This window comes from Nomascus leucogenys, chromosome 6, assembly GCF_006542625.1.
Source record: "Nomascus leucogenys isolate Asia chromosome 6, Asia_NLE_v1, whole genome shotgun sequence".
In the NCBI taxonomy this organism is placed as follows: domain Eukaryota; kingdom Metazoa; phylum Chordata; class Mammalia; order Primates; family Hylobatidae; genus Nomascus; species Nomascus leucogenys.
The window spans coordinates 47,310,411-47,322,887 of NC_044386.1; the positions used below are offsets into that span (position 1 = coordinate 47,310,411).

At 35.0% G+C, this 12,477-nt stretch overlaps 1 protein-coding gene and 1 pseudogene across 2 annotated transcripts in view; one reads left to right on the plus strand and one right to left on the minus strand.

The window, feature by feature from the left end:
* UNC13C (unc-13 homolog C) overlaps positions 1–12,477 on the minus strand; it is a 654,851-nt gene that overhangs the window by 579,363 nt on the left and 63,011 nt on the right. The window lies entirely within an intron of this gene.
* On the plus strand, positions 1,918–5,504 carry LOC115835455 (annotated as a pseudogene).

Below are 12,477 nucleotides of genomic sequence, written 5' to 3' on the forward strand. Positions count from 1 at the left end.
AACCAGTATACTTAAGAGATATCTGCACTCCCATGTTTATTGCAGCACTATTCACAATAGCCAAGATTTGGAAGCAACCTAAGTGTCTATCATCAGACGAACGGATGAAGAAAAGTGGGAGCACTATTCAGCCTTAAAAAAGAATGAGATCCTGTCATTTGCAACAAGACGAATAGAACTGAAAGTCACTATGTTAAGTGAAATAAGCCAAAAACAAACTTCACATATTCTCTCTTATTTGTGAGAGCTAAAAATTCAAACAATTGAACTCATGGAGATAGAGAGTAGACGGTGGTTACCAGAAGCTAGGAAAGGTAGTTGGGGGTAGGAAAGGGGATGCAGGGATGGTTAATGGGTCCAGAAATAAACTTAGAATAAATAACATCTAGTGTTTGATAGCACAACAAAGTGACTACAGTCAACACTAAATTATTGTACATTTAAAAATAAGTAAAAGAGTATAATTGGATTGTTTGTAACACAAAGAAAGGATAAATTATTGAGGTGATGGACACCCCATTTACCCTGATGCAATTATGACGCATCATATGTCTGTATCAAAATGTCATGTACCCCATAAATATATGCATCTAATATACAGCCAATAAAAACCATAAATTAAAAAATATATAGGTAGGCAGGGAAGCATGTCACAGAAAGCTTTACAAATAATGCTACACTCAGGTTATTTGTTAACTGCGGAATTTACATTTCTATTTTTGCAAAATCAGTTTCAAAGTTCTAGAACACATTCTGAGTTAAGTATAAGAAAATTTAGGCTGGGCATGGTGGCTTATGCCTGTAATCCCAACACTTTGGGAGGCTGTGGGTGGATCACTTAAGGTCAGGAGGTTGAGACCAGCCCAAACAACATGGTGAAACAAGATCTCTACTAAAAATAAAAAATAAATTGGCAGGGTGTGGTGGCGCACACCTGTAGTGGTGCACATCTGTAGTCCCTTCTATCAGGAAGCTGAGCCAGGAGAATTATTTGAACATGGATGGCAGAAGTTGCAGTGGGTTGAGATCACACCACTGCCACTGTACTCCAGCCTGGGCAACAGAGTCAGACTCCATCTTAAAAGATAATAACAATAATAAGAAAATTTAAGAGTCAACTGGATTTCTAAATGTATTAGGTTGGTGCAAAGTAATTGTGGATTTTTGCCATTACAACCAACCTAATATTTTTCTGTATCCTTTTAGCTGGATAGTAACCACATCACTGAGTACTATTTCTGTCACTGGATACTTATAAAATCAAATTAACAACTATATTGAAGACATTGTTCTAAGTGACAAGTGAAAGCAAAATAACTAACTAAATAAATACATGATTAAAGCACGGCCTTTACAACCCAGGAAGGAAACAACTTATGAAACAAATTTAAGCACATAAAGAGTTAAATATTAAAAACTTAAGATAGGTTTTAACAAATGGAATGTCATCCTTTCTTCTTGGATAAAACACTTCAACACCATAAACATGTAATTTATCATTCAATCCATGTGTTCATTGTAATCTCTGTAAAATACCAACAAAAATTTTCAAAGTCAGCAAGTGAGATATAAAGTCTGTATAACAGAAACATACGGAATGAAGTTAGAAAATGAAAAATCATAGATCCATCATAGAACCACAGCTATCTGATCAGCAGCTAGTGTTACCAGATACTGAAATATGTACCAAAGTCTCTATATTTGAAAGACTGTGATATAGTACATTGAATAGAGAGACTAAGCAGTGAGAAAAAAATTAGGAAGTCCAGGAAAAAAAACCCAAATACAAATAGAAGTTTATATATTATATAAATGTCAACTCAATCCACTAGATAAAAAAATACACTTTTTAAATAATTAGTGTCAAGACACTCTATAATCGTTTGGAAAATGATGAAATTGCATCCATTCCTTATACCATATGCCAGAATAAACTCCAAATGCATCAAGAATTCAAATGAAATACATGAAGTTATAAAAATATTAGAAAAAAAGATGGATCCATTCCTTTATAACCTGAGTGTGGGGAAAACCTTTCTATGTCTAAAATACAGATGCAATAAAAGATGGATAAATGTGGCTCTATAAAAATGAATTTTCTATAAGGCAAAAAAGAAAATCACAATAAAAGAGTATAAAAATCTGGAAGAAAATGTTTGCAACATATATCATAGTTAAAAGACTAATAGTCAAGAAGTCACTGCGGTGACCAGGAGATTGAGAGGCTTCTTGGTAACTGGTACCAGCTATATGAAAGCAATTGCCACTGCTTTCCTAGAACTTGAGTAAATACAATCAAGTGGCATTTTAAATTTTTGCTGGAAGTGGTGTCATGAGACTGAAGATATCTCTTTTAAGAGAACCAAAGCATCAAGAATTAGTAAGCTGTGTAGGCTGGACTACTGCTGAAGGGCTATATTCATATAGTGACGATCACCAGATAGTGAAGAGAAACTTGTTCGCGAGTGGAACAACTCAAATAGTAAAGCTTCCTGATGATATTTACCCTATAGATCTTCACCGGTTTCCAAAGAGGTTGGGTATAAGAGACAAACTCAAGCAGAAAGCTTTGTCCTCATAAGTTCTGATGATAAATTTAATTTGATTTCCAAGTTAGAAAGAGTGGAAAAAAGTGTAGCAGCTCACTCTGGAGAATACTTGCAGGAAGACAGAATGATGAAGCAACAGCATTAGTTACAATTGGAGAAGGTGGACAATAAAAATTTGGTCAAAGACTTGGATGTTTAGATCAACTTTAGCTCAGCAAGCCCAGGTCAGCTCCTGACTACTCCCAGAGAATATTCCCAGAAAATATACTTATCAAGTACAGAAAAAGGAGGAGTGCCTTCTGAGGAATACCGCTGTATTCAGTAGGGTGGGGTCCTGATTCAGAAAAGGTTCTTTATACAGCAGGCAAGCAGCTAATCATTAAACCTCTTCAGTGGCTGGCACAGTGGCTCACGCCTATAATACCAGCACTTTGGGAGGCTGAGGTGGGTGGATCACCTGAGGTCAGGAGTTCAAAACTAGTCTAGCCAACATGGTGAAACCCGTCTCTACTAAAAATACAAAAAAAATAGCCGGGGGTGGTGGCAGGCGCCTGTAATCCCAGCTACTTGGGAGGCTGAGGCAGGAGAATTGCTTGAACCTGGGAGGCGGAGGTTGCAGTGAGCCGAGATTGCGCCACTACACTCCTGCCTGGGGGACAGACTGAGAATCCATCTCACGAAAAGAAACCTCTTCAATCAAATGCTAAAGTTTTACAGAAAGCTTATGATGGCATCATTTTAAAAATAGATTGGAACTCAGTCAATAATCTTATTTTATCTGCTGGTGAAGACTGTAAATATAAGGTATGGGATAGTTCACAGTCACCCACTGTACAATTCACAACCTCATGAGCATCCAATTACTTTAGTTACCTGGGCTCCAGATGGAGAATTATTTGCTATTGGATTATTTCATACTTTACTTTTATGTAATAAAACTGGGTGATCATATGCTTTAGAAAAACACTGGCAGCATATTTAATATTGCATGGTCAACTGATGGCACTCAGACTGCTGGAGTGTGTGGAATTGGGCATGTTGTTTTTGCACTGCGGTGGAACAGCATTGAGAGTGGAAAAACTTTCAAGTAACATTAACTAAAAGAAGGACCAAACACGTTCATAATGTTCTTAATGATGCAGTGAACTTAATGGAATTCCATCACGGCCATTAAAGCATCTTTGAACTCTGCACACTTAGTTGTTTCAATGTCTCTTCAATGTTATGTGGTCTCCACAAAGAACTGGAATACACCAATTACATCTGATCTCAAAGAAGGAACTGTTAGTTTAATCCTGCAGGCAGAAAGACATTTTCTTCTCATAGATGTTAGCAGTATCGATTTATATTCGTATGAAGGGCACTTTATTTCATCTCCAAAATTTCCTAGAGTGAGAACAGATATTCTGAATGCACGGACTGTGCCTCTGAGTAATGATACCATAGCAATGAGACAAAGTTGATGAAAAAATTGGGGCATCAACTGGAAAACCATTAGATGATGGAAAGTTTCTTCCTTGTAAGAATGAAATCTTGAAAATTGCTCTGGATCAAAAAGGACTTACCAATGATAGAAAAGTCACTTTCATTGATAAAAATAGAGATACGTTTACCACTTCTGTGAAACAATTTGAGAAGGAAGAAAAAATTATCAAACTTGGAACAATGGTGCATACTTTGGCATGGAGTGATACATGCACTATCCTTTGCAGACTTCAAGATACTCAATTTACAGTGTGGTATTACTCCAATATGGTTTATGCGGACAGTGACATTTTCCCTAAAACATTACGTGAAAGGGATACAAGTGAATTCAGTAAAAATCCCCATATTGTGAGTTTCGTTGGAAATCAGGTAACTACAACAAGAGTTAATGGCCCTCTGGTTCACATCAGTGTATCACCATATCCTGTTATTCTCCCTGAATATGTAGGCAGTTCGAAATGGGAAGATGATGTAAGACTTTGCCGCTTTGTTGAGGAGCAAACCATGTGAGCTTGTCTAGCTGCTATGGCAGTTGCTAATCAAAATATTACTATTACAGAAATAGGCTATGCAGCAATTGGTGAAATCGATAAGGTCCGGTACTTCAATTCTATAAAAGTCTTTCATTTAAAGAGTCAAAAATGGCCCACATACTAAGGTTTAGTGGAAACATACAGGAGGCTGAAATAGCACTTATTCAGGCTGGCCTCATTTATCAAGCAATCCAGATCAATATTAATCTCTACAACTGAGAAAGGGCAGTAGAATTGGCTGTAAAATACAAAACACATGTTGATACAGTTCTTGCTTACTGTCAAAAGTTTTTGGAGACATTTGGTAAAGAGGAAACATAAACAATACTTGCAGTATGCAGAAGGTCTCCAAAAAGATTGAGAGAAAAATCAAAGCCAAAACTGAGATTGAAATTACAAAAGAAGGAGAACAATCATCAAGCAGCCAATCCAGTAAGAGTATGGGTCTAAAGCCCTACATGCCATGCGTATCTTTAAGAAGTTTTGTCTTTTGAAATGAATTCTGATTAACTAAGGATATGCATGTTTTGGTTGATAAAAAAAAAAAGGATAATCTTTAAATAAGTATACACACTTGCTGTGTATTTAATGTAAAAGTACATTCAGAAAGATGAAACACAAAGTAATTTATGTACTTCTCTGTTTCATATTTTTCTAATCCAATAATTAGCAAAATATTGTGATATACTTATGATATGCCTATGTAGTGTTAATTATATTTCTGTTTTTTGCCCATTATTTCATCCCGGAATCTTCAGCCTGAACAAATATGAATGTTGATGATAAAACATTAAACTATTTAAAAATGTATATTATTAATTTCTATTTGACCTCTAAATTGTGAAATGCCTCCAAAAGTTTATTTATAGAACAAAAATACATGAGGATGGATTTGCGCAAATGTATAAAATGCAGACACTTATGCGCCAAAGTTCATAGCAGCATTATTCAAATAGCAAAAGGTGGAAACAAGTCAAATATCTAGCATGAATGGATAAACAAATGTGGTACAATACATACAATGGAATATTATTTAGCCTTAAAAAGGAATGAAATTCTGATAAATGCTACAACAGGATAAACCTTGAAAACCTATGCTAAGTGACATAAGCCAGACACAAAATGTCAATTATGATACCACTTATATGAGGTAAAAGCATAGGCAAGCTCATAGAGATAGAAAGGAGAACAGTGTTTACCAGAGACAGGTGGGGAGAAGGAAGGGTGGGGGGTGGCTATTGATTAACGGGTACATAGCTACTGCTTGGGATGAACAAATTCTGAAAATGAATGGTAATGATGGTTGCTCAATATTCTGAATGTTAATGCCACTGAATTGTTCCCATAAACATGGTTAAAATGGTAAATTTTGTTATGTATATTTTATCATAATTTTAAAAATATATCTAAAATGGGTAAGAAGGCTTCTCCTCATTCCTTTCCTGACTTGAGATGGTCAGGCAATAGGCCCTGAAGTCTGAATTTGTGAAAATCTTCTTAAATGATAAACCTGTTTGACTAGTCTTAATCATTTGACTCCAAATTATTACCACATAACTTTTTAAAAAATAAATACCACTTACAAAATCTTATGTGAACCCATTTTTGGAAATTGTACATTATAGAGTGCATATGTGCATATATATGGAATTATATATAAATATGTTACATGTGTATAAAGGGATAAAGGGATTATGTCTCTTACCCCCATTTGAATTACTATGTCTAGTTTTTTTATTTTTAATAGAAATCTTTTCTTTTTAACATGTTTCTTTTCTTTTCTGGAATGTTGGAATATTCTGCTCTTGACCCAGATACTGGGTACAAGAGTGTACTCAGTTTATGAAATCTGATTGAGCAGTGTACTTATAAGTTGTACTGTTTATATATTTTCTATATTGCTATATTTCAATGAAAAGCTTAAAAATTAAAAAATGGTTAAAAGAGTTTTGTTATATATATTTTACCACAATAAAAAAGTAAAAAATAAAGTGTCTATGTTCCAGAACAACAACAAAAAAGGCTAATAGCCAATATAAAAATATTTTTAAAGTTTGAAGGAAAAAACCCAGTAGAAAAATGAACAAAACTATATACACAGGTGGTTTGGAATAAGACAAATATAAAAATAATCTTTAAACATATGAAAAGATTATTGATTTCATTCACAATAAAATAAATGCAAATTAAAATTACATTGAAATATGTCAACTGAGTGGCAAAAATATAGAAGTCTGACAATATACATTGTTGATGAGACTCTGGAAAAACAAGCATACTCATATGTTACGAATGGCAATCCAGAATGATGTAATCCCTCTGGAGAATAATTGCTAAACCTAACAAGCCTATTCATACACTAACCCAGAAATCAGAAATCCCTAGGTATTTACTCTGATGACACACCTCATAGAAAAATACATCTACAGTGCTATTCACTGTTATAGTAAATTATTAGACACCAATTCACAAGATATCAGCAGGATTAAACTTTGTTACATCCACAGAAAGGGGTATTATGTAGCAATAAAGACAATGAGAAAGATCTCTATAAACTACTGAAGTAATCTCCAAGATAGATTGTTGGGTAAAAAAACAGCAAACTTGAGACAACTAAGTATCAAAGTGAGAAATGATGGAAATGGATGAGAACATTGAATACGAGATGAATCTGGAGTCCCTACTGATGCTACAATAAATTTTAAAAAGAGAATTAGAGATGATAAAATCTTCTTTATAGAAGAATGTCAATTAATAAATGTAAAAAGACTGACAGAATTACAAAAATCATCATTTTGCAACCTGGATGGTAATTATCAGTTCAAGCGAGAATTATCAATGGATGCTAAAGCTAGTTTGTAGAACACTGATGAAAAATGGGATATTCCTAGAATCTCGAACTATTTCCCCAGAGATTATTTATTTACTACAATAACTTACTCTTTGTTCAGTAAAGACCTCAGGTGTATGATAAGAAAGACAGGTTTCAGCCAGGCAGTCAGGTTCTATTAGCTACTCCTACTCTCCCCATCAGTGTGACTCACCACAGAATCAGTTCATCTAGAGTGGTAGGAAAAAGTACTGTGACCTCCCGCTGGTCAGAGGCCCCACCACACATGGTAATAATTCCACCTCCAGTTAAGAACAGGTGTTCTGAAAAATGTATGGGCATGAATGCTTATATGTAAAATTTATACTGAAGAGAACGATTGTATTATTCAGGGGGAAAAAGATGGAAATTCACCAACAAATATCTTTTAAGAAAAATGTGTAGGTTAAAAGTATTCTGAATTTTTAACAAAGTTGTTAAACAAATTCAATGGAGAACAGAAAAATCTTTTCAACAAACGATGCTAGACAACTAGATATCCACATACAAAAGAATGAAACTAAACCCCTGTTTGCATACCATATGCAAAAATTAACTCAAAACAAATCTGAAAACTAAATAAAACTCTTAGAAGAAAACATATAAATAGTTCTTCATGACTTTGGATTTGGCAGTGGTTAGATATGATACCAAAAACATGAGCAAAAAAAGAAAAAGTTGATAATTTACACTCCATCAAAATTTAAAATTTTTGTGTTTTGAAGGACACAGTCAAGAAAGTGAAAAGATAACTCACAGATTGAGAGAAAATATTTTAAATCACATATGTCATAAGGGACTTGTAACTAGAATATATAAAAATATCGTACAATTCAACAATAAAAAGAAAAAATAACCAAACTAAAAACTGGGCAAAGAATTTGAATATATATTTTGCTCCAAAGAAGATATACAAATGGCCAATAAGCACACGGAAAAAACACCCTTAGTAATTAGAGAAATGCAAATGTAAAATAGCAGCTACGTGAGATGATAGATATGTTAATCTGCTTGACTATAATAACAATTTTACTATCTATATGTATCTGATAACATCATGTTGCAAACCTCAAATATACACAATAAAATTTATTTTTAAAAATGAGATACCACTTCACCACGAACAGGATGACTATAACAAAAAAGTCAGATAATAACAAGTGTTGGTGAGAACGTGGAGAAAGTGGAACTCCCCCACATCTGCCACCCCACCCGCCACATTGCCGGTGGGACTGTCAGGTTGTGCAGCCACTTTGGAAAACAGTTGGGAAATTCTTCAAAAAGTTGAACAAAGAGTTCCACTGAAGCAAGTAATCCCACCTCTTAGATCTACATCCAAGAAAACTTTAAATACATGTCATCATAAAAACCTGTACACAAATGTTCATAGCAGCATTAATAATAGCCAAAAAGTGGAAATAGCTTTTTCCAATCAGTATATAGAGGGATGGATGGATAAACAAATGTGTTATATCCATAATATGAAATATTGCTCAGGCACAAAAAGGAACGAAGTTACTGTTATGTGCTATGACATAGACAAACCTTGAAAACATTATATTATGTAAAAGAAATGAGATGCAAAAGGCTACATTTTGTATTATTCCATTTATATGAAAGATTCAGAATAGGCAACTCCACAGGGACAGAAAGTAGATTAGTGGTTGCCAGAGGCTGGGGGCAGGGGGAAAAGAGAGTGACTACAATAAACATGGGATTTCTTTTTGGGGTGACAAAAGTTCCAAAATTAGATTATGGTGATGGTTGTACCTCTCTAAATATGCTAAAAACTATTGAATTGTATTTACACTTTAAAAGGGTGAATTTTATATTATGTAAATTTATTTCAATAAAGTTGTAATAAGAAAAACATATTCTGAAATTAAAGCCTAAGTTGTGAGTGATATAAGGTCCAAAGGGAAATGGTCTTTAATAATGCCATCTGTCAATAGACCCATCTATCAAACCAGGAACCAAGAGTATGTGGATGAAGTTGTATGATCGCACACAATAGATGAAAAGAGTAGGACACCCCACTGAGGGACAAAACATCATCCCAAAAGAGGGTATCCCAAGTTCTGGACGTCTACACATCAACTAATACAAGATTGCATAGAAATTGCAGCAAGAGTAGAAACCTATTTCCCTTGACAAGAACCAAATGAACCACCCCAAATGGCTGGATGTTTACAGCCTCCTCTGCCATACATCTTTGCTCCTACCTAAGAGGGAAGCCACAGGAAAAAAGCACCAACTTGCTTAGAGAAGACAGAATCCTACAGCCTCCATTTCTGTGGTTTCTACATCTGACCAGACCCAGAGTAAAAATAAACTGCCGCTAAAAGAGAACTAGGAAACTTTGACTGGGCTTCAAAATTCAAAGTCCATGTACATTTAATTAGCAAGGCATAAATAAAGTGATGCATGTTCCTGTATCTGCTGGCTTAATATCTCCAGAAATTGCAGTGTAAATGTTGCCCAAATTCTCTGTCTGTTGCATAGTGATCTCCTGATGAAATTGACATGTTGCGCAAGGCTGCCTCCTTTATTGCATAAATGCATTAAAATAAGTTTCCATGTCCAGAATTATTTTAGCCACTTTGTGAAAAAAAATATGGTTTTAAAAATGTATAATTTCAAAACCCATCCACATATAAGGTAAATTTACCATAAGCTTATTTTAGTAGAGTCCTGGGATGAAGCCATCATTGTAAAACATGTTATAAGCCTTTCCTTATAGAGGAGCAGTCATGTTTCCAGGCTGGATAGGGAGCATCTAGCAGGCTTCTTAAGGACAAGAAGTGTGATAGACTCATTTTGTTGTACTTTCATAACATTGATGCTCAATGTTATGCACAGTAGATTCTCAATAAGTGGTTTTTTCTTTCTTTCTTTTTTTTTTTTTTTTTTTTTTTGAGACAGAGTCTTGCTCTGTTGCCCAGGCTGGAGTGCAGTCGCGTGATCTCGGCTCACTGCAAGTTCCACTTCCCGGGTTCACACCATTCTCCTGCCTCAGCCTCCTGAGTAGCTGGGACCACAGGCGCCCACCACATACCTGGCTAATTTTTTGCATTTTTAGTAGAGACAGGGTTTCACCATGTAGGCCAGGATGGTCTCGATCTCCTGACCTTGTGATCTGCCCGCCTCAGCCTCCCAAAGTGCTGGGATTACAGGTGTGAGCCACCACACCCAGCCTCAGTAAGTGGTTTCTAAGCCACTAAGTTAATGAACGACAACCAGGTGACATGTGGTTACCATCTATCAGTTGTCCTCCACTGGAATATAAGATTCTTCACTTCCCCTATTTTGTGTTTGTATCTTTCCTCTTTCATAGGGACAACTTTTGTTCTTAGCAATATCAGTATATTTACCCATTTTCCTAAACCTGCAGGTGTGTTTTGGTTGAAAAGTCACTGTTGAAGTTATCCCTACAGACTCACATTTTCAATGATAAGCTCAAAATTTATCAGCGATAAATCCCTATGTATTTTCATTTCATACTTTATGTCAAAAATAAGATTTTTCTGACAATTATTTGACCTAGGGCTCCAAAACCTGACTCTGAAGTATTGTGATATTTTATAGAGGTTGAGTATTCCTTATCTTGGGTAAAGAAGTGTTCTCCACTTCTAATATTTTCTGATTTTGGAATATTTGCATTATATGCCAGCTAAGCATCCCAAATATAAAAATCTCAGCATCATATTGCTGCTCAAAATGTTTCACATTTCAAATATTCAGATTAGGAATGCTCAACCTGGAATGCCAAGCCCCAGCACCATCATGCTAAGTTGAGATGTACTCGATCAGGTTTTGAAACATTACACAAATCTTACCAATTAGTCCTGACAGTACTATACCCCCAACTTCAAATGCAAATAAAGTAAAAACAAAGTACTATTTATTCACTTTATCAATTTTAAAATGTCTCAATACAGTATTAGCTTACAGTTACATTGAATTTATTATGTACCAGATATTCGTCTTTATCTATACTAAGTAATTTAATCTTCACAACAACCCCATGAGGTAATATTATTTCCATTATTCTCATTTGACAAATGAACAAAGTGAGGAAAAGATAAGTAACGTGGCCAATGTCACACAACTCATAAATCCGAGAGCTGGTATTAAATCCAAGACAATTATCTCAGAATCATGCTCTTAACTACTACGCTATGTAGCTTTGGGTTGATTAAAAGAGTATGGTGTTCCAGGCATGTCTATTCATTGCTGGTTAGAGGTATATGGGAACAAAATTTCCAAAAGACAATTCTTATGCACCTCTCTGAGTCCTGACAGTCATTTTTAGTCTTTGAGTTAATATTTTGACTTCTAGGCATTTATTCTAAAGAAATAATATATAAAATGAAACATTTACATACAGAGAAGTGTTATTTATCCCAAAAAGAAAATAGAAAACATGCCAAGTGTTATGAGAACGTTTAAATTAATTATAATTTGTAGAGACAATGAAATATTTGACTACCAATTAAAATGATATTTAAGTATTTTTATGATATGGGAAATATTTGTGACATAATGCTAAGCCAAATGCAGGATACAAAGTTTTATATATACTACCATCTTATATTTTAAAATATAGAAAGACATTCATTTAACAAACATTAAAGAGCTCCTCTATGTTATCCATCAATAAGCAAAACAGACAAAGTCTGCTGCTCTGGTGTAGCTAACTTTCCATGGAAGCAGGTAAAAAATGAGTATATTAAGTGGATAAATTATACAGTGAATTCAAAGGCTAAGTGCAATTACAAAGAGAACAGAGCAGAGTGAAGGGAATTGAGAATGCTGGGTTGGTGCATGCAGGTTGCAAAATTAAATAGAGATAAATCTCACTGAGACAGTATGATCTGAGTAAAGACCAGGAGGAGGTAGAGGATTTAGCCAAGTGAATACCTGAGGGAAGAACATTTCAGGCCAAGAGAACAGCTACAGCAAAGGCTCAGTTGCAGACACTATTAGTAACATACGCATATTCTGGGTGCTCACCTCTACACACCTGAAGACAGTTTACTGC